This window comes from Triturus cristatus, chromosome 6 (genome assembly GCF_964204655.1).
Source record: "Triturus cristatus chromosome 6, aTriCri1.1, whole genome shotgun sequence".
In the NCBI taxonomy this organism is placed as follows: domain Eukaryota; kingdom Metazoa; phylum Chordata; class Amphibia; order Caudata; family Salamandridae; genus Triturus; species Triturus cristatus.
In genome coordinates this window covers 1,421,911,471-1,421,935,966 of record NC_140589.1, presented here as the reverse complement: position 1 = coordinate 1,421,935,966, position 24,496 = coordinate 1,421,911,471, and positions in this window count along the sequence as shown.

The window sequence follows — 24,496 nt, the reverse complement described above, 5'->3', positions numbered from 1 at the left end:
GCCAGTCCCTGAGGATGGGATTCCTTGGCCTGAAATTGACCTGGGGAGGGGGCCACACAGCTCCTCTCCTGCATTTAGTTTTGGTCATGAATAGGGTCCCTGGGGTTGACATTGGCTTGGGGAAGAGGGGGCTGAGCAGTTACTCTCCCCAATTACGTGTTGGCCTGGCCCCTAGGGATAGGGTCCCTGGGGTCATTTTGACGCTAATGCTTATTTTACAGCAATTAAAGCTCAATGGGAGGCACTTACAAATATAAACATAGTGGGTGCCCCCTTTGAAGCTTCACTTCTGTAAAGGACAAATGATCCTAATTTCTGGGTTTGGTGAAGGCAAAGCAAGTGTGTTTTCTCTGCAATTCCATATTGAAAATGATCTGAAATCCTTCATCGGGGTAAATGTATTGATCTATTGGAGCACAAGCTGTATGTGACTGTGACAAGTAGGTTCTTTATTGTCCTGTCCTGGTGACAGTGGAGAAAATGGTTCTTCCTTTAATTGACTATGAGTCTGGAAAAGTGCAAATCACTTTGCAGCTTTGCCCATTTGGCCCTGCCCACCTTGGTTGCATGTAAAGGTCATCCTGCCTTTTGCCCGGATGATGGACAGCTTCACAATTAGTCTTTCCAGCGCCTTCCCAACTGACTTTGGTGAGGAGTTCTTGATGCAGAGGAGCATGATGACATCTCCACCAAACAAAGAAGCGATTACAGTAAAGAGTAAGGACCCTTGTTTGTTACCTCATTGTACTCTTGTCGTCTACTCTATAGGAAGATTCATGTTATCACACATTTCTGAATAAAGATGCGTGAGGAACAATCACATTACCAAAATGCACATAAGGTCACTAGTAACATTTCCTCATGCTGGACATTTACCTGAGGAGGTAGCACTTAGTAATTAACAAATAGAAAGTACTCTACTACTGTAGGCTCTTTTATGATAAAAGAACAGGTGTGGTTGCATTGTGGCCAATTCACTAACACACCCACTGACAGACCCACTCAGACACTGATACACCTACTCACAGACCTACTCAGACAATCTCACGTGCACTCATAGACCCACTCAGATACTCATGCATACACTCAGAGATATACTCAGATACTCTCACACTCACTCACAAACCCACTCAGGCACTGATGTATCTACTCACAGAACCCCTCGAACACTATCACAGCCCCTCACAGATCCATTCAGACCCTCATGCACATACTCACAGACCCACTGAGAGACTCATGCACCCACTCACAGACCCACACTCAGACACTCATACACTCACTGACAGCTGACTCAAACTCTCATGAAAGCACTAACAAACCCATTCAGATGCTCTCACACCCACTCACTGACCCACTAAGACACTTATGCACACACTCAGACACCTACTTATACACTCGTGTACCCTCTCACAGACCCACTCAGGTACACAAACACCCACTCACAGAACCACTCAGACATACATATCGACTCACAGACCCACTCAGATACTCATGCACCCACTTACAGACCCACTCACACTCTCTCATACCCACTCACAGACCTATTCAGAGATTCATGTTCTAGCTCACTAACCCACACACCCATTTACAGACCTACTAAGACACTCAGGCACCCACCCACATACCCACACAGATACTCATGAATTCATTCACAGACTTTCTCACACACTCATGGAGGTAATGCATGCCTACTGAGATACACTCACACCTACTCACAGAGCCACTTAGACACTCAGCCACCCACACAGACACTCATGCACCCACTCACAGACCTACTCACACACCCACTCACACATCCATTGAGACACTTATGCAACCACTCTCAGACCCACTCAGACACTCACACCTCTCTAACACCCATTGAGACACCCATACACTCACTCACACATGACTGAGACACCCATTCTCTCACTGATGTATTCAATCTCAAAGGTTGCAAGTTACAGTTAGGAAATAAAATATAAAAACCTTTGAAATTCACTTAAAAAAGCAAAGGTTACAGGGGCATTATGGTTAGGAAATTGAATTAAAAAAACCCATAGAAATTCACCAAAATTAACAAAGGTTACAGGGACATATAGTCAGGAAATGAAATTTTTTTTAAACTTAGAAATTCACTGGAAAAAACAGGTTACAGAGTTGTTATAGTTAGTGTCTCATTTCACTCATGCAAACCCAGTCAAATTCAGCAGTTATAGGTAACTGAGCTAACTATAACTTATTCCCCCACAATGCACTGCATTTAACCTCACATATTGCATTACTCATGACATGGTTAGTGACATCACATTAGTGACTGGTTTTGTATGAGTGAAATGTGAGCCTAACTATAACAACCCTGTAACCTTTGTTTTTTTCAGTGAATTTCTAAGTTTTTTTAACCGCGGGGCGGGGAAGGGACAGGGTGGGGGGTAGTAAACTCTGGAGTAATTTAAACAAATAAATAAATAAAATGAATTTCGTTGTGCGTGCTGAAACGCCAAATGTGTTTCAGCGCGCGCAATGAAATTAGTAAAAGTAAATGTAATTGTGCATTCTCCTGGTGTGTCGCTCTTTGCTTTAATATCTCAGGCTGGAGTGTTGTCAAGGTGTTTGGAAATACGTAGCAGTTGCTTTGGCCGCAGAGCTGGCACCGACATAGTGGGATTGGAGAACCACAAGTTCTTTGGTGAATATGAAATCGAGGGGGCATGATCCGCTCTCTTATGCACGCCGGTACAAAAGGGGGTGGTGATGGACGGAGCATCAGAACCAATCAAACACTCATACCCAGTCAACAGATCTGGGTTTGATCCATCATTGTTCTTTAGCCCACTCTGCCACCCCAGTTCAGACATGGCCATATGCAAATCAGTCTGACCCTCATGGGAACAGTCCAGCCCGAACTGCCAAGCCATGCCTTCCCTGGACCGGAAACAAGCTTCCTAGGACCGGTTTCTGGCATTTCAGCCGTCAGGCTTGCTTGAATCCAGTGGCAAAGTGAGCAAGGGTCTCACGTCCGAGCATACCCTGCCAACTTATGGCGAACAAAGCGGTACAAAAGGGGGTGGTGATGGATGGAGCATCAGAACCAATCAAACACTCACACCCAGTCAACAGATCTGGGTTTGATCCATCACCGTTCAAGCTTCCTAGGACCGGTTTCTGGCATTTCAGCCGTCTTCAGCCAGGCTTGCTTGAATCCAGTGGCAAAGTGAGCAAGGGACTCACGTCTGAGCATACCCTGCCAGATCTGTTGACTGGGTGTGAGTGTTTGATTGGTTCTGATGCTCCGTCCATCACCACCCCCTTTTGTACCTCTTATGCACGCCAGCACAAATGGATTTCCGCAGCAATGTGGCAGCATCAGATGGAGAAAGGGAGATGAGAGAGGCAATCCTCTCTCTGGCAACACCGCAGGAAAAGCACTACTATTAGCATTGCGGGACATTTATTATGCACTTTGCAGTTTTAATTACGGAATGCACTCTGAATGATTGTGACATTTGATAACAGTTACGCTATTGAAGCTAAATATGTAAATTTTCAGATGGAACAACCAGTGCATTCTGGAACCTGTAGTGTCGAATTGAAGGCTCGTGACCACATGGAGATTAAAAGCACTCACCTGTGACCAAGGCAAAGTGGCGCCAAAACGGGTAAGGACTTATCGAGTGTTTCCTTGACCTGCGATGCAGACGAATAAAAGTCAGCTCTGGTAGTCGGTGTTGGGCTCATTTCTTTTTGTGGCAAAAACTCAATCTCCCGGATCTCCATTCCCGCTACTGAGCCCGCCCTGCAGGACTGGGGGCCCCCGGCAAAATTGAGTTCTTTGGTGAATATGAAATCGAGGGGGCATGATCCGCTCTCCTATGCATGCCAGCACAAATGGATTTCCACAGTAATGTGGCGGCATGAGATGGAGAAAGGGAGATGAGAGAGGCAATCCTCTCTCTGGCAACACCGCAGGAAAAGCACTACTATGAGCATTGTGGGACATTTATTATGCACTTTGCAGTTTTAATTATGGAATGTACTCTGAATGATTGTGATATTTGATAACAGTTGAGCTATTGAAGCTAAATATGTACTTTTTCAGATAGAACAACCAGTGCATTCTGGAACCTGTAGTGTTGAACTGAAGGCACATGACCACATGGAGATTAAAAGCACTCACCTGTGACCAAGGCGAAGAGAACACCGAAACGCGTAAGGACTTCTCGAGTGTTTCCTTGACCTGCGATGCAGACGAATTAAAGTCAGCTCTGAAAGTCGGTGTTGGGCTCATTTCTTTTCGTGGCAAAAACGCAATCTCTGGGATCTCCATTCCCTGTACTGAGCCCACCCTGCAGGACTGGGGGCCCCTGGCAAAATGGAGTTCTTTGGTGAAAAAAAAATAAAAGAAAAAAAAATAAAATATATATATATATATATATATATATATATATATATATATATATATATATATATATATAATATTAGTTATAGTTACAACCTAGTTTCCATAGGAAATCTCAAAATTCTATTTTGAATAACTTTGCCGCCGGTTGACGAATCCTCGCGAAATTTTCAAAACAAATGGGGCCCTCCGTGCAGCTCCTACCCTGAAAGTCTCGGGGTGATTCGTCAAGCGGGGGCCGAGAAAAAGGGGGGTCCCAAAACGCGTTTTCCCCATGCATTTTTCCATAGGACATTTAGTCGCAGCTACAGCCCGAACGGCTGAACAGAATTACGTGAAATTTGGCAGAGAGGTAGCCAAAAGGTCAAGGAAGTGCCTTTTGCCGGTCTGGTGTAAATCTGCTCAGTATTTCCTGAGAAAATAGCATTTAAAAGCATATCAATATCTATACGCGCGCACTGTGCGCGCACTGTGCGCGCACCCTGCCGTGCGCGAGCGCAATTCTGATTAGTTGTCAGATGTCGGTAAACATTCGAATCGGTCTAAACCAGGAAGTGTCGGCCGCCATTTTGTCTCTCGCAGTCTGAGGGGGTGAAAAAAAAAGGTGGAGAACGTGAAAAGGGGGCAGAGTGGACAGTTCCTGACCTCCTAGCCTTGGTCAGGGGGTCACAGAAGGACCCCCAAGGGAGAAAAGAACATTTTTTTATTGTTTTTAAAATCGCGAGGTGCGCGCACCGCGGGCGCACAGCACGCACTGCGAACCGTGGGTGCTCGGTGCGCGAAGCGCACCGAGCGCCCACAGCGCGCGCACGGTGCGTTAAGCGCACCGTGCGCGCACGGTGCACGCACGGTGAAAAACCTGAAAAAAAAAAATATTTATAAATACATAACTTAGCATTTAAAAAACCTTGCAAATTCACTTAAAAACCATAGGTTTCACACATGTTATAGTTAGCTGGACATTTCACTCGTAAAAAAACAATGAAATTCCCCCGTTATAGTTAGTGCAGGCAACTATAACTCACGCGACCGCAATCCTCTGCTGATGACGTCAGATATTACATCACTGATGACATATGTGTCTTTATGAAAAATAAATATTTGTAATATATGTATAGCTAAAGATTAATGGAAGAAGACTTGGGTAAATAAGTGTCTAAATACAGTGATGTAATATCTGACATCATCAGCAGAGGATTGCGGTCGCGTGAGTTATAGTTGCCTGCACTAACTATAACGGGTGAATTTCATTGGTTTTTTACAAGTGAAATGTCCAGCTAACTATAACATGTGTGAAACCCATGGTTTTTTAAGTGAATATATATATATATATATATATTCACTGAAAAAACCATGTCTTCTTCCATACATTTTTAGCTATACATATATTACAAATATTTTTTTTTCATAAAGACACATATGTCATCAGCAGAAGATTGCGGTTGCGTGAGTTATAGTTGCCTGCACTAACTATAACGGGGGAATTTCAATGGTTTTTTACGAGTAAAATGTCCAGCTAACTATAACATGTGTGAAACCTATGGTTTTTTCAGTGAATTTGCAAGGTTTTTTAAATGCTAATTCCTAACTATAACGTGTGTGAAACCTATGGTTTTTTCAGTGAATTTGTACGGTTTTTTAAATGCTAAGTTACTTTACGCCATTCGTGGCGTGCGCGCCCACTTAACGCAGTTCGTTCCGTGCGAAAAACAAGAATATTTTAAACAAAAATAATAAAAGAAAAAATTATCCACACTCTCTCCACCCCGTGTGCAAATGGGGCCCGCACCGCGCGCCCACTTTACGCAGTTAGTACCGTGCACGCACGGTGGGCACGCGGTGCGCTACGCGCACCGCGTGCCCACGTTACGCTAGATGGGCCATGTACGCACGATGTGCTTCGCGCACCGTGCGCACATGGAGGACATATGATGCACTTCGTTTTGAAAGGTAATATTTTAATTTTTCGTAGTTTTTATAAGCCATGCACCATTTGCACACGGGGTGGAGAGAGTGTGGATAATTTTTTCTTTTATTATTTTTGTTTAAAATATTCTTGTTTTTCATACCTTTAATAAGCCCTGAACATTTGGTGGCCTACGGCACTGGAGATGGGGAGAGTGTGGATAGTGTTTTTTTTTTAATATTTTTTACCGTACACGTACGGTAAGCGTAATCGGCGAAATTAGCGAAAAAATAAAAATTCAATTTTTGGCCTTGGGGGGTCTTTGGGGACTCCCTCATCATGGCTATGTGTGTGGGAGCTGTCTAAACAGCCCCATTACATGTTTATTGGTTTTATTTAACCACCTAACTCTCAGTGCGAGAGAGAAAATGGCGGCCGCCGTTTCCTGGTTTCGGCAGATTCGAATGTTTACTAAGATCTAAGAGCCAATCAGAATCGCGCTCGCGCACGCCACCGTACGCGTACGGTAAGCTTACGGTAAGCGTACCGTAAGCTGGCTCAGATATATATATTGATTTAAAGGCTATTTTCTCAAAATCTACTGAACAGATTTACACCAAACCTACAAAAGGCACTTCCATGACCTGAGGACTACCTCTCTGCCAAATTTCTAGTAATTCTGTTCAGCCGTTCGGGCTGTAGCCCTGTCTAAAGGTCCTATGGAAAAATGCATGGGAAAAACGCGTTTTGGGACCCCCCTTTTATCTCAGCCCCCGCTTGACGAATCCCCCCGAGACTTTCAGGGTAGGAGCGGAGCGTAGCGCCCCACCTATTTTGAGAAATTCGCGAGGATTCGTCGACCGGCGCCAAAGTTATTCCAAATAGAATGTTGCGGTTTTCCTATGGAAAAGGGGTCCTAACTATAACTACCTACTGGCGACCGCCAGTAGGTAATATATATATATATATATATATATATATATATATATATATATATATATATATATATATATCCTCTCAAGTCCGGTGTTTCGAACACGGCAGTCCTAGAGAGATTCCGGTAACCCATCTATCCAAAACAATTCTCTCCGGTTTGGAGAAAAGAACTTCTAGGACACCCAGGGATGCTTCATAAATGTAGTCAGGCAAAGTAGCGCCTTACCAACGCGTTTCGCACCAGTGACCACCACCACCCAGGGTCCAAAAAGATCAAGGGAAGGAGGGCAACCCAGCCTCCCTTCCTAAAATAAAAAAAATCAGAAGTCGGCAACTCCTTAGAGGCCCTGCCCCCTTTCTCCACTACTAGGCAAACATGCATACTGGCACGCTCTTGGTTGTGGATGAAGTCCCCATCACTTCTGGGGGTCCTTAGGGGCCAACTAGCCCACCTGTGACCCCCAGTAGGCCCCAAAATAGAATTGCTGAGAGGTGGTTGGAGGCTATGCCCCATTTCCCACCACTCTGCAAATGTGCCTTTTGGAGCACTGCTGGTTGGGCCCCCCCGCAGCTCTGGGGACCGCCACCTCCCACAGGCTATTTAAAAAAAAAGAAAGTGTGGGGAGCTCAAGCCATCCCATACAGCCCAAGGGACCACCACCTCCCCTGGGGCACAAATTAAGTAAATGGGGGTATCCATTGCAGACCCCTGGACACGGGGAGCACTACCTCCCCAGGGCTACACAGAAGATGGGAAGGGGGCCACCAGAAGCAATTCATGGCCCTGGGGACCGCCACCCCCAGGACCGGCTCCAGCAATGTCCCAGGGTGCCCACCCGGGACATTGCAGTTTGCTATTGCTTGGTGGGAGCACTGCTCCACAGTTTGAGGGTGACCCATGCAGTGGGGACCGAGAATTTGGGGCGCAAAATAAAGGCGCATTTGTAATGGTAATTTCCAAAGGAATCTTGAGACAAACCCACAGCCTGAACCACTGAACGGACTTACAACGAATTTGGCAGGGTGGTAGATTTTGGTTCAAGTATGTGTTTTTTGCCTATTAGGTTTAAATCTGCTCAGTTATTTTTTGAGAAATTTAAGCCAAAAATTATAGTGATATCTCTGACCGTAGATATTTTGCGACAATTTCGTGATTAATCGCGAATGCATGCACCAACAAGAATGCTTCGATTGGCTGGATGGAACCTGAACAGAAAGTTGCAGCCACCATTTTATTGATCGGGAACAGTTCACAGGGCTGAAAATTTCTGAAAAAGCTAACATAAGGGGTCAGAATAGAGGTACTTTAACCCCATGTTTAAGAAATGGGGGTGTTAGTAACATAAGTCCAAATGTTAGTGATATAAGTCCCAATTTTTTTTTATGGCACGCGATATTTGTGATGGTGCTACGACCACCAGCTTGCCCACCTTGTACGATCGTGAAGACGTTGCAACTTCAGATGTCAGTCTGAATATTGGTGGGAATATAAAAAAATATCAGTGAATCATTAAAATGCATTGTTCTAGAGATATTGAGATTCTGATAAATGTTTTTATATAGTTCTTTATATAGTACGTTATCGTCTGTGATGGTTAAAATTAATGATATAGTTATCATTTTTCAATCTGGTGGTGTTTATTGAATTCCTTGTTCTTTTCTCCTTTTTATGGGATGTGTCTGGGGGATTGCGATTACCGACGTAATTGAATCAGCGAAGCCACTATGAAAATGTAAAATAGGTTTTAAAGATTTGGGGAGAGAATGTGGCCTACCGGCTAGGGCTGTCGACCTTGGAGCTATGGGACCAGGTTCGAGTCTCGGCAGGAACGCTCAACATTCTGTGATTCTGGGCAAATCACTTAATCTCCCAGTGTCGAACAAAAATTAATGTGTCTGTCTGTAACATAACTGGTGCTCATATAAAGTGTTCTGATACCTTCGGGCCTAGTTTGCTCTATATAAAACTCCACAAATAAAAATGAGATGGTTTTTATAAAAACACTGTAGAAAATAATGACTTTAGAGAACACTATAAGAAACCCCTAGCTTGTAGAATACTGTAGTATGTTTGGATATATGTGTTTTAGACTTTATCGAAAAGGCACGATTGTCATGGTTAACAACATCATCGCGACGTCCCAAATAACAGCAAAAATAGGTCTGAAAGATGTTTTTTGAAGAAATTTAGTATGAAATATGAGTTTAAACATGCTTTGAAAGAAGTACGTATAAAGTTATGTGTATAGTGCAATGTTCAAAATGGACTTTTTACATATTAATTTTGGATGTGTTGATGGTCATTGAATGTCTGCTTTTGTTTTTTGTATTCACGTTGTGTCTGCGGGGATCGTGTCGTTGTCACGAAAATTCCCAAAAACTAAAGAAGAAAATACCCTTTTGAAAAAAAAACTCACATTATTTTGAGTACGAGGGTGGGTCTGACAAGAGCCATTACGTTGGTTGTGTGCATATGGCTGATACACATAAGACTGGATGCAAAGTTACTTAGAAAAACCCTGTTGCCTTCATCTTTAAAGTGCACTGCATCATTTCTATAAATTCCATGCATGTCAAAACGCAGGTTGTTGTTATAGATACAGCTCATGTGATCGTCTCTGCGGAATGGAGAAATAGTTTTATTAACATGTTTCCTGGTTTTGTCAATCTGTGGACAGAATTGATTTGACCACTTCCATTTCTTTTTTTGGTATATATTAGAGTACACCAAGACAGTGTGAGGGAAAAGCGACATCAGTTCTGCAAAGCTTTCTTTCATTAGGATTTACAGCCCTGCCCCTGTCAATGTGCCTAAGCCATTGGCATCACCGTGCACAATTATGAGGGGAGGAGTTTGGGAATCCACAATGGATTTAACCAAAGCCAGCAACTGATGAATCTTTAACCCTTTCTGACCAAACCAAGTAATCAGCACATTTGGCAATCCAAACTCCCTGTCAATACCTCTCTTTTTTACAACCTCTTTAGCCCAATAGATTCAGCTGTGGCCCATGCTCTAAGCCTTTTGAAGTGAGGGGAGTAATAGTAGTCAGGAGAAGGCTGGAGCTGAATGAGGTAGTTTTCCAAAGGAAAGGCAGTTAAAATGTAGTTTTTTTAAGATATATTTCTTTGGATGCTGTCAGCATGAAAGTGAAAAAAATTAGGTAGTGTGTTGGATGCCTTAGCAAGAAGTCATATTATTGGCTGTTGCTTAAGAAAAGAAATGTAATACAGACATGGATATGCTTTGAATCTATGGAGTAAAGCACACCTGCTGTATCTTATTTGGAAGTAGCATGTTCCTTCTAAAATGTGCTATGAACTTGTGACCTACTGGTTCCACTGGGTTGCTAGGTACACTGAGATAAGAGTGTATTGAGGGGAAGGTTGTTAAAGAGACAAAATATTTTTCTTACAGTTGAGGAATGACAACACAATTATAGTAACGAAAAGCTTTAATTTCCAACTCAGGGCTATGTAATAACCTGCTGTGTCGTATTTACATTTTCGTGACTTATCCACAATGATCGCGAATACATCACAAACACACATAGATAGGAATCTCTTTTTGAAAGAGAGGGAAAGGGTTAATAGATACTAACCATTCACAAGTGGAGATAGTGTAGTCTAAAATCAAAGGCATGATTTAATTTACTGCCTTCCTCATGATCACAGAATATAAAGTTGAAGAGGTTGCCACTTAATGGTTGCCTTGTATGAGAGTGGTGTCTCATTCTTGTGCTTAGTTTTTATCAATCCTAACAGTGTCAAACTATCCACAAAGAGCTAAAACATCAATATAATCTACAAAATGAATTCACTGGTATGTACATTACTTTATAATCCTTTGTAAAAAAAAGACATTAGATATGAAGATGTATACCAAAATTTGATAAAAATAGAGTATCACAATGATATTAAATAATATACCAGATGAGCTGTAGCTGTTAGAGTGTATGTCGTTAGGAGGTTAGTGGTGAGTGTTTAGGGAAGTATGAAAAAATGAATTAGTGCCTCTTTATTACATTGTGTACCTTATTGAAATATAATAGTTTAGTATTGTAAAAAGTTGCAATGAGGAACCAAGAATGTCTTAAATGTCTAATCATGTGCAGAAAAGATACATTTGTTATTTGCATTCTGTAAGTTGTAGTACTTTTAGTAACATTATTAAACAGGAGTAGTATAGTCACAAATAAAAGATGAAAACTTGTTGTCCACCTGTATATGAATTAGAAATAAGTAATACTTGTATTGGGAAGTGTTTGTCAATGTGGGTTTTACTTATATGACCGCTTTGCATATGTTTAGATGGTTCGATATGGTTCTTGTGTTTGTACATAGCAATATATATGGTGGAACTTTAGAATTTACTGCAGAGAGGTCTATATTTTGGGAAATATTCCTTTAAGATGTACATCTATTAAGAAATTGCATATGTTTTTACATGGTGATCCATGTTCGGTAAGGCTGATGAAAATGTCATGTATATGGTGAAGGTGGTGTTTTTTCTTTAAACATGTTTTTTTTTATTGAGGAGGATTAATAGGGTAGAATGCCTTGAGAGTTCTTGTGCTAGCTTCATTTGGAATGTAACTTTTGTTTGAGAAATGCTGAATATATGTCTTAGAAGCAGAAGAACTATTTGAGAAATGATGTAAGTATGCCATTCACAAAAGGTTTTGTGCTTTGAAAAACTTTGAAATGTTTTCCATTGTTTTTCATGGAATCACCCCCCTCAACTAATCAGGCAGTCATCAAATCATGTAGTCATTTTACTATGCAGGCACTTCCTATACATTCATCTAATTACCCAGACACTAACCATTTACTTATGCAATTAACAAGGCAGTAGGTATGCAGTCATTAAAACGCTTGTGCAGAACCTATGCAGTCATCTAAATACCCACCCATAACCCATGCATTCGTTGAAATACTGAGGTAAACATGTGGACTCATGCAAACACTTAGGCACTACTCTCGCACTCATCTAATTATGTAGAGAGTACCATTGTAGTAAACCTATCATCCATCCAGTACCTATGCACTCATTTAATTACTGAGGCATTACACTTGCACTAATACTATCACCCCAGAAGTACACTTCCTTTCATCCAATCGCTCAAGCTTTAACAATGGAGTCATGCAATCACACATACACTAGTCATGCACTCATCTTATCAGCTAGGCACTACTGATGCACTGACTGAATTCTCCAAGCACTACCCATGTAAATATTTAAACACCCAGGAACTATCTGTTCCCTGAAGCAAAAACACATAGGCAGTAGCATGTAGTCATTCAATCACTGAAACACTACTCATGCACTCATCTAATCTGCTAGGCCAATGCATGTACTTAAATAATCATGTTTGCACTCTCCATGCACTCTATAAATCACCTATGTACCTTCTATGCACTACTGCAATCACCCAGGCACTAGAGTACTCATGCACTCATTCAAACACCCAGATAGCAGTGGTATACTAATGCAAACACACAGGTAGTAACTATGCAGATATGGAATGATCCACAGAGTTCTCATATACTCAGGGAATCATCCAGGCACTACCTGCATCCTCAGTGAATCACCTAGGCACTACCTATGCACCAATTCAGTAATCCAGGGATTATTCATGTATTCAACCACAAACACATGTTTTTACAAGTTTTACTGAGGATTAGGTAGTTTTTTTAGAACCATCTGGTGATTTGTATATGCAAGCTGTGACAAACTTTGCATGAACTTGGACAAATTAGTAAGCTATATGCTTTGATAGAGATTAACGTGCAGATTGTTATATGCACCATTTCCCAAACTTTTAATATGATCCATTTAAGGTAAACAGTATTGAGATACTAAATACACCAGTGACACAGTGGTAGCGAGGCATGTAAATAGCTCTTATGTTTTCTGATTTGCAGAGTTGAGACACTGTATGTACTTGTACACGTGGGGCTAAATTTATATGAAAGTAATGCATTGCAAGCTATTCTGCTGTGCTACATTACTTTCAAAGCACAAGGGTGTGTCATATTTACAACAATATGAGGGATACCAATGGTCTCCCCTGTGCTGGTACACATCTGGTTGCCATGGGCCCTTGCACCATGGTGCAACAGTGCCTATGTAGTGAGGATGATTGTTTATGTGCAGGAAGGGACACCTTCCTATACAGAAACAATCACAAGATGTATTTTCCTCTTTTTATGTGTGCTGCAAAATGCATAGAAAGAGGAAAAATGAGGAGAAATTAAAGTATTTCTCCTCATTGCACCTCCCTACACCTCCCCTGATGAGGCGTAGGATTCTGATGTATTTCCAGGTTTAAGAATTGTTGTAAATTTAGCAGAATCCATTGGTGTTGTGTGGGAACACCGATAGCAACACCAATGGCACGCTCCTTTTACACAAAGCACTGCATGAAAGGGGCCTGTATTTATAAGGCCATGAAAAGCCACGCAGAGTGACTTTACATGGCCTTGTAAATATGAAGCATCACATTACACCGCTAGTGTGTCAAAAAAAGTGGTACAACGAAAAGTGCATGGGTCTTGTAAATACGCCACCTTAGTTTGATGTTCATTTAAAAATTTTCTACAGAAGGGATAAACTGTTCTTTTACCGTATATACATGAGAAGTGAGATATGGTGCAGCTGTTTTGTATGACAGGGTGGTAAAATGTTAAAAGGTTACTAATAAATAAAGTTTTGTATTTTGCTTTGGGTTTGCTTTATTGAAGTAAGTGCATGTAGTGATATATCAAGTTTCAACTGTAGAAATAAAACTGCAACATAACATGACAACAGTTTTTGTATTATGTCAATAGTAAAGTAGTTGGTACATTGGCTACGATAAAAAAATATATATATTTTATTTTACAGAACCATATCTACATACGTCCACACAGTTAGAATGCCAACAAAAGCTCAGATGGAAAAGCAACAGAAGCAACTACAGTATGTTTGAAGAAATGAGTTACAAAAGGGGCAGAATGCTAAAAAAGTGGTGAAAGATGAAGGAGCTACTGGTAAGAAGCCAATGTCATTTCTTAACAATATATGTAAACATTTGCAAAGATTACAAAATAAAGAAAATTTAATTATGACTATGAGAAACAACAAGAGTGGACAAAGTGTACATTGCAAGAACAGAAAAGATTGTGAAAAAAGTTGGACACACCTTAACCAGGAGACAAAAGTAGTATAAGGAAATCAGAGCCAGGATGTTTTGTAGTAGAATGGTTGTAAATGTACTGAGAGATTTAAAAAAGTACAGTTGAAGGAGACATGCACTGAAACAGAAACAACAAGTTGAGCGAGTAGTTGATAAGGCCTTTGCTTTGAAGAAGAAGCTTTTCATTTTGATTCTAAATAGAATGAAGACTTGATAAAATAGTGTTGTGCATGAGGGGACAAAACCAGAAGAAAGGATTAGTGAATATAAGTAACTTTTATACAGTTCTGAGTACTGTACTTCTAGTACAGAGCCCTTCTTTAATCAAGAAAGCTATCTCCAGTATAACAGATTAGTTCATGCTATTGATGAAACAGGACAATGTTATGTAATGAAGAATGGCAGTCCTATTTCAAAAGAGGTGCCGGTACCTAAAAATGTAGAAGAAGTTATTGCAGAAGGGGTACAAGGGAGGCGTAGTCAGGCCCCTGTATACTAACGCAATTGTAGTAGTGTTTGTAGTATTAGACAGAAATCCATTGATATATTAAGAAGATTCCTATGTATATTTCCAAGGCAAAGTTTAAAAGACAAAATAAGTACTTTACAAAGTTTGGATCCTTGCAAGCTGCAAAAGCATACACATTTGCAGGAACACTCATTAGCTTATTTATCAAAGAAACTGTGTCTAAACAGCTTTCATCCTTTTAAGTTGTTAGCTGTACACCACTCAACAATGCAAACTTTAGTTAGGAGGGTGTACTATGTGAAAACTCCTGCTTTATGTTGAGGAGAAATGAATAGGGCAGTTTTGCATGGTACTGTGACAGAGATAGAAAAGGGTTGTGATGATCTGCAGTTTTGTTTCATTAGTTCAGAACAAGACTGTAAGGAATTTGAAGAGTTAAGGAGTTGCAGAACATGACACAGGTTCTACAATTGATATTTTTGAAGAAGAGATTACAAAATGTAAAGCAGTATGTTCTGAAAAACCAGGGTATGTTTGTATATGTTGTTGATGCTCTCACTACAAGAATCAAACATGGACTGTTGACTTATATTGAAAAAGTGAAAAAGAGAATAATGATAACTGGCAAAAGTTTGCACTGCACTTACTTGTAGAAGAATGATTTGACTTGTCCACATGACAAGTTATATGTAAGTACTGCTGCAATAAAATAGAGGATAAAAAAATGCCTGATAGAGCTGTGCATTACAAGTTAGAACTTGTTCCCATTCCAGAAGCACTTAAAGGTTTAAATATTTATGAGTCCATTTTTACCCAAACAATACATCCATTTCAGACGAGAGTACGTATGGAGCCAAAGACCGGCAAGTTACCCCCAACTGAGCTGCAGAATGGTCTAAAAGATAGAGTAGTGTATTTGCCATTAGATGTTAAGAAAAACATTGAAACACTGGGGGTATATAGGGATTTAGAGAAAGGACTAGTACTTCTTGTAAATGGTGAGCGTACCAAGAACAAAAGGATATGGCAGGAGTTAGTAGATGTTACCAAAGTAAAAATAGCAACTTTATCTGGTACAAAACAATGTTTACTATAGAAATGTGGAAAGCCTGCAAGATATCACACATATGGAGGATCAGACATTTACATCAACAGGTCAGAATTAAAAGGTGAATCAGTCCAGAGGGAAAAACAATTATGAACATTATAGCATCCACCCTTTACTTTCTATGGGAGAGTTTAGGGCTTGCAAATATTCGTAACAGAGTGCTGAAGTATTTTCTTGAAACTCAATATCTTGCAGAATTTAAGCCACACAGTATAGATATTCTGAAGTGTAACATGCTGTTTTCATACTATCCAAGAACAATTCCTCATCTGGAAAGGATGTGTCTTAATGAAATACTTCAACATTATACTTTCAAAGGTAATGTCAGTGAAAACATAGACGAAGGTAAATTTGCTGTGGCTGAATGTCAAGGGTGTTTGGTGGGACATAACAAAAGAAATTGAATCAATCATTGAAAGCCAAATTTCCAAAATGCAGACAAAAAAGAGTTTTTCTATTCATCCTTGTTACAGTTGTTTAAGCCATTGCGCGAAGAAATGGTCGACTTGGAGAATTTGACTGTTATGAAGACTCATTCAATGCTGTGAAAGACAGTATTGAGTGTTCTTTGTTTCTAGTGTATCTTCAAGTGTTGAGATACGAGATTGAACAAGAAGAAACAATTGCTGCTGAGATAGCAAGAGAAAGTTCTCAGAGTAGTCAAAGTAGAGCACCTGGAAGTCAAGATCCTCTTGGACAGACAATCATTGAAAATGAAGCTTCAATAGCTATGAATGAGGTGGCAAATGCAATGCAGCAAGTAAGACGGGGAACTGTGGATCTAGAACTACTAATACACCAATTGAATGCAGATCAGAAAGAAATCTTTGAAGAGCTGAAAGTTAAGTAGAACATGGATTTCTTAATGAGAAAAAAGTGTTTGTGTTGTACATATAAACTTATTCTATTGTACATAAGTTGTCAAGCTGGAATTGGAAAAAGTTTCTTGATTAAAGTACTGACAAGTTACCTACAGAAGACAACAGATTCCATTTTGTCATGTGTAGTCACTTCACCATGGTAAAGGAGTTACCATCATCAATTATTAATGCTGCCTGTTGAACATGACAACAAATTACAATACAGCAAATTATCTGGTAATGCTTGTCATGATGAAGTGGAAAGATTATTAAAGGAATTAAAGCTACTAATTATGGCTGAAGTCAGGATTGTATATAACCTAATGCTAGCTTTTATACATTTAAGAATGCAGCAAATATTAAAAACTGACTCTGATGTATTTTTTGGAGGAAAACACTTAATAGTCTTTGGAGACCTGCTGCAACTAATTCCAGTAAAAAGGCAACTTCTATTCAAGAGACTGCTACATAATGAAACAAGGAATTCACTAGGAAGTATTGGAAATGTAAACATATGGGAACATTTTCAATACAAAGAGTTAATTTTAAAATATCCGACAAGCATCAGATATGCAGTATGGCGATATATACTAAAGGACAAAAGAGTGGGTGTTTTCACAAAAGAGCGAAAGACGGTATTGCAAACCCGTCTCATCAAAAATGTGTTTCCAAGTAATGTTTCAGCTGCTGAAGTAATGTATAATTATTCTAAGGAACAGAAGGCTATTGTTTGTTTGATGCCAACTTCTGAGGAGTTTAGTAAATTCAATGAACAATTATTGCAAGTGGAAAACGAAGAGATCGTCGAGATTAGAGCAAATAATAAAATGGAACATCAAGAAGTTACAGTGCTACAAACAGAAAAACTGCAATCAACATTGGATAGTTTAGAAAAGCCTTTGTCGAAAACTGCAGGATTAGAAAAGCAGTTACATATCTGCAAAAATTGTCGTGTAAACTAGCGTCGTAATTTAAATATTAAAGAAGGGCTAGTGAATGGCGCAATGGGTAACATTATGAAATTTATTAATTATCCAAACAGAAATGATGTGGAATATTTAGCCATAAAGTTTGATGATATTGCTGAACTTAAGTAGATTGGTAGATGCATTGTACATTTCCTACTTGTGGAAGACTTGTATGTCCAGTGAAAGCAGTTACCAGTGTCTTTAGCGTATGCAGTAACTATTCACAAATCGCTAGGTTTAGGTGTAGACACAGGTCTTGTTAATATTGGTAGTAGTGTATTCAAAGAAGGAATGTCATATGTTGCCTTGCTGCGAATTAGAACATTGTCTGGTGTATTTCTGATTTATTTTGATGAGAAGAAAGTAAATGCTGATGTGAGCTATGTAACGCAGTATAATCGGTTAAGAGCTCAATATGCTCCTCATGTAGGCCAGTTTCCTGTGGTTCAAAAAGCAATACTGTCCAAAATAGAAAATAACAAAGTAGTCTATCAGAGTTGAACAGAAAGATGAACAAAATGAAAAACAACAAGGAGGAAAGAAAGGAGAGCCATAGCACAAGGAAGAAATAGAAGGTATCATTTTGATAAATCTGGAGTGAACTGTTTTGCTAATGCAGTGTTAAATGCAATATACAACTTGCCTCATTTCAAAAACTCTGTCAAAAAAAATGTAGATAAAAGAATGTCTTCAAAACTGTATAGTTTACTTGAAGAATTAAGAAGTGACAGAATTATTACACATTCTGCAACTGGAATAAGAAAACTTACCAATGATTGTACTGGATCAGTAGTGTTCTCTCAAAATCTTCAGCAGGATGATCAATACTTTTTAATGGTAATCCTAGGACTATTAGATGAAGTAGATGTGAATTTCAATGAATTATTTGGTTTAACTTAAATGGACCCAGAACTGTGGGGATTGTGAATTTATGTCTAGCACTGAAATAAATTCAGAACACTTCCTCTACTTGACATTACCAGATTGTAAATATGTGCCTTTTGATAATGTAACTCCAAACACACATCAAGATATGACCTGTCCAAACTGAAGATCAGAATTTAGGTCAGTTTTGTTTCTACAAAGGTTTCTAAAATTTGTCATAGTCATGCTACAATGATGCACAGTGGATGGTACTAAATTAGCAACTGAAATTACAAACTTTAAAGCTGCACACATTTCCATCTTATAAAGCACTTTCACAGATATAGCAATCATATTTCACAAAGAAGTTAATATAACATTTGGACACTACATAATATATCTAGATTGTCAAAGAGGATGGACAGAGTGCAATGACCAACAAGAGACAGTCAAATCAAGACTACATAAATGTTACCAAACTCATATCTGCTATATCTAAAACTGAAGTTCTAAGGAGAATCTAGGGTATGAAAATGTGTTAGTGTGTTGCATACATACGGATCATGTGTTTCTGAGACATTATTCTGCCTATTAGGGGAATTGTCTACAGCAAGCTGTTAGAAATGAAGGACTCTTTTTACCTGCGGGAAAGAAATGTATAAAATATTTGAAGACTACATTCTGCTACTACAGATGAAAACTAAATGGAGGTACTGTAATACCAGTATCCTTAAGTTGTATGTGAAAAGTGTCTTCCCCACTAAAAACAATTTCTACTTTTGTTTCTGCTACAGCAACGTCTACGTTGTACGGTGTGTTATGTTTTTTGTACTTGGACTAAGAATATTTTAGACATCATTTGGCCTAAAAGGGATGATGTTTACAAAAGGATATTCAAAAATGAAGACTTATAATTGTTTGACATTTTGTACCAGATACAAAAATATCAGATACAGTTTTAATATATAGTTGCTTTCATTAAGGGAGTAACCTATCAGCACGACAGTACGTAATGATGTACTGTGCACATTTCTTTTTTTTTTGCAATCCATTAATTTGTTTTCCCACTATTTAATGATGATGCTTCATACAGAGCACTGTTGAAAAGGAAAAAAAGTATGAAAGCTGAAAACAGTAAAAAACAGTAGAACATTTGTCTATGCTGAAACCAAGTTTTAGTTAAAAATATTGTATGTTGTTTGGTTGATTAGTGTTCAAAATAAAATTCGAATACATTTTTTACAGTTTATATTTTTTCACAGTGGTTGGAAGTTGAGCTATATTACGTGTGTCAAATCACTTATCTAGTGATGGATTTATTAGTCACTACTCATATACTCATCACACCTCACAGGCACAACAGTTGCACTCGTCCAATCACCCAGACAATACCTATGCAGTCATCCAATCACTCAGATGCTGCACTTCAATTTATCCAATCTCCCAGCAACTACTCAGGCACTCATCCAATCACCCAAGTGCTATCCATCGAGTAATGCCTTCAATTAGTCACAACTAATGCTGTTATGAAATTCCCTAGGCACTACACTTTCACTCTTGCATTACTGCAGGAACTCCACTTGCGGTCATACATTCACCCAGGCACTACACTTGCAGTCATCCAAATATACTGACAGTACCCATAGAGTCATGCATTCAGTCAAGCAGTACCTATGCAGTCATGCAATCACCCAGGCACTACACTTGCACTTATCCATTTGCCAAGTACTACCTAAACACACATTGAATCACCCAGGTACCACCCTCACGCTCATCCATTGACTCATGTACTACCCATGCACTCATCCAATCATCCAGGCACTGCCCATGCACTCATCCAATCACCCAGGCAGTACTCATGCACTCATTCATTCAGTCAAGCACTACCTTTGCACTCATCCATTCACTAAGGCACTATCCTTGCACTCATCCACTCACTTAGGCACTACTCATGCACTCATACAATCACCATGCCACTACCCACATACTCATCCATTCACTCGGGCTCTACTCAGGCAGTCATCCAATCACTCAGGCACTATACATGCACTTATCCAATTACCCAGGCAGTACCTCTGCACTCATGCATTCACTGATATACTACTCATCCAATTATCCAATCACTATTGATGCATTAATCCATTCACTCAGGCACTACTCATACACTCATCTATTCACTCAGGCACTACTCATGCACTCATAAAATCACTCAGGCACTACCCATATATTCACACATTCACTCAGACACTACTTATGCAGTGATCCACTCACTCAGGCACTACCCATGCACTCATCCAATCACCCAGTCAGAACATGTGCACTCATGCAATCACCCAGGCAGAATCGATGCACTCATGCAATCACTCAGGCACTACCCATGCACTCATGCAATTAACCAGGCACTACCCATACACGTATCCAATCACCAATGCATTACCCTTGCACTCATCCATTCACTCAGGCACTATGCATGCGTTGATGCAATCACCCAGACACTATGCATGCACTAATTGAATCACTCAGGCACTACCCTTGCACTCATGCAATCACCCTTGCACTACTCATGCACATATACAATCACCTAGGTACTATATGTACACTCATACAGTCACCCAGGCACTACCCATGCACTCATCAATCACCCAGGCACTACCCATGCACTCATCCAATCACCCAGGCACTACTCATGCACTAATTAATACCCAGTTACTACCCATGCACTCATTCAATCACACAGCCATTATCCATGCACTCATCCATTCTCTCAGGCACTACCCTTGCACTCATCCATTCACTGAGGTACTACCCATGCACTCCTCCATTTAGTCAGGCACTACCCATGCACTCATCCATTCACTCAACCAATACCCATGAACTCTTTCCTTCACTCAGGAACTATCCATGCACTCATCCAATCACCCATGTGCTACTCTTGTACACTCACCCAGTCACCCAGGTGCTACCCATGCACTCATGCAATCAACTAGACACTACCCATGTACACATCCAATCACCCAAGCAGTACCCATGCACGTATCCATTCACTCAGGCACTACCCATGCAGTACTGTAATCAACCAGCGACTACCCATGCACTCATCAAATCACCCAGGCAGTACCCATGCACTCATGCAATCACCCAGGTACTATGCATGCACACATTAATCACCCAGGTGCTACCCATGCACTATCCAATCACCCAGCCATTCTTCATGCACTCATCCATTCACTCAAGCACTACCCTTGCACCCATCCATGTACTCACCCTGTACTTATACACTCATCCATTCACTCAGGCACTACTCATGCACTCATTGAATCACCCAGCTGCTACCCATACAGACATCCATTCACTCAGGCACTACTCATGCACTCATCCAATCACCCAGGCTGAACCGAGGTACTCATGCAAACACAGAGGCACTACCCATACACACATCTAATCACCCAGGCACTACCCTTGCACTCATCCCTTTACTCAGGAACTACCCATCCACTCATGCAATCATACAGACACTATGTATGCACTCATGAAATCACTAGTGTACTACTCATGCACACAGACAGTCAACTAGATGCTACACATACACTCATACAGTCACCCAGACACAACCCATGCACTCATCAATCACCCAGGCACTACTGGTGCACTCATCCAATCACCCAGGTACTACCCATGTACTCATACACTGACCCAGGGTCTACCCATGCACTCATCCAATCACCCAGCCATTATCCATGCCATGCACTCATCCAATCACCCAGGCACTACCCTTGCACTCATCCATTCAACGGGGCACCACCCATGCACTGATCCTATCACACAGGCACTACTCTTGCACTCCTCAAGTCACCCAGGTGCTACCCACACACTCATACAATCAACCAGACACTACCCATGCACTAATCTAATCACCCAAGAATTACCCATGCACTCATCTATTCACTTTGGCACTATCCATGCATTCATGCAATAAATCAGGCACTACCCATGCACTCATCCAATCACCCAGGTACTACTCATGTACTAATTAATCACCCAGTTACTACCCATGCACTATCCAATCACCCAGCCACTATCTATGCACTCATCCATTCACTGAGGCACTACCCTTGCATTCATCCATTCACTGAGGCACTACTCATGCATTCCTGCATTCACTCATGCACTATCCATGCACTCATCCAATCACCCAGGCACTACTCTTGTACTCATCCATTCAATGAGGTGCTACCCATGCACTCATCCAATCACACAGGCACTACTCTTGCACTTACCAGTCACCCAGTTGCTACCCACATACTCATACAATCAAACACTACCCATGCACTATTCCAATCACCCAAGCATTACCCATGCACTCATCTATTCACTCAGGCACTATCATGCAGTCATGCAATCAACCAGGCACTACCCATGCACCTATTCAATTACTTAGGCACTACTCTTGCACTCATCCATTCACCCAGACACTACTCATGCACTCATATAATCAATCAGGCACTACCCATGCCCCCATCGAATCACCCAGGCAGTACCCATGCATTCAATCAATCACTCAGGCACTACCCTTGCACTCATCCATTCCCTAAGACACTACTCATGCACTCACCCAATCATCCAGACACTACCCATGCACTCATCCAATCACCCAGGCAGTGCTTATGCACTCATTCAATCACTCAGGCACTACCCTTGCACTCATCCATTCAGTCAGACACTACTCATGACTCATCCAATTAATCAGGCTCTACCCATGCACTCATTCAATCACCCCAGCACTATCCATGCACTCATCAAATCACCCAGCACTCAATCATAAACAATTACCCTTTAATAAGTGTTAAGGAAGGTTTATGTATGGATCATTAGTGTCTAAGGCAACATTGGGCCTACCATGGGTGATGCCCTCAAGCCAGACTCTAAAATTCCAATCTGCTTCACATCTAGTTAGAGGAATGGACTACTTCCAATATGTTAACATTTTTTTCCTGATATGTTACTTAGAATTAATAAATAGTTCAATAGCTATAACTAAAACAATTGACCAATTATTTGTAGTGAGTGCAATTCATAGTATTACTGAATTAGAGTGTGATACTGTCCAAGCTAATTGATTGTTTTTCCATGCTGTTCAAGGAGGAAGCTTCATGCAGTACATTGTTTACAGTGTACAAGTATGATAGCTGAAAACCGCTAAAATGGGAAAATGAGACCTTCAAATTTGATGTATCATTGCATTACAATATTTTCACTGTTTGATGGCTCAATATTAAAATGATCACTCCCATTGTAGAAATTAAAAGATATTTTTCCAAATTTCGAACATGTTGCAATCACTTATATTTATGTTTTCTCTCTTTTACCACAGACCAATCGAACCATTTATTGGAGCAATGTAGGTGACTAATTACATTTTTCCCTTTTACAATGCATGATGTACATGAAAATGTTCGAGTTCAACATGTAACTTTAGTTCCTATCTACCTCATAAAATTTCCATGAACTATGAAAAATAGGAACACTTAGCATCCATCTACTTGTACAATAGTAATGACATGATTGTGACCTGTTACTTGTCAGCAGAAACATTTTCTAATTTACGCAAAACATGTCATTGATGTTTGCCTATGTAAATAGAGAAGATGATGTAAAACAATAAATGAGAATGATCTAGAGGCTTGCCATGTGTGCATAGTATTCAACAAACAATAGATGGATGAATGTTGAAGTGTGAATGAGCAGATAGGCTTGTTTAATAAAACCTTTTATGGAAACATATCTTTTAATTAATCGATGTAATGTTATTAATGCAATGTATATTTAAGA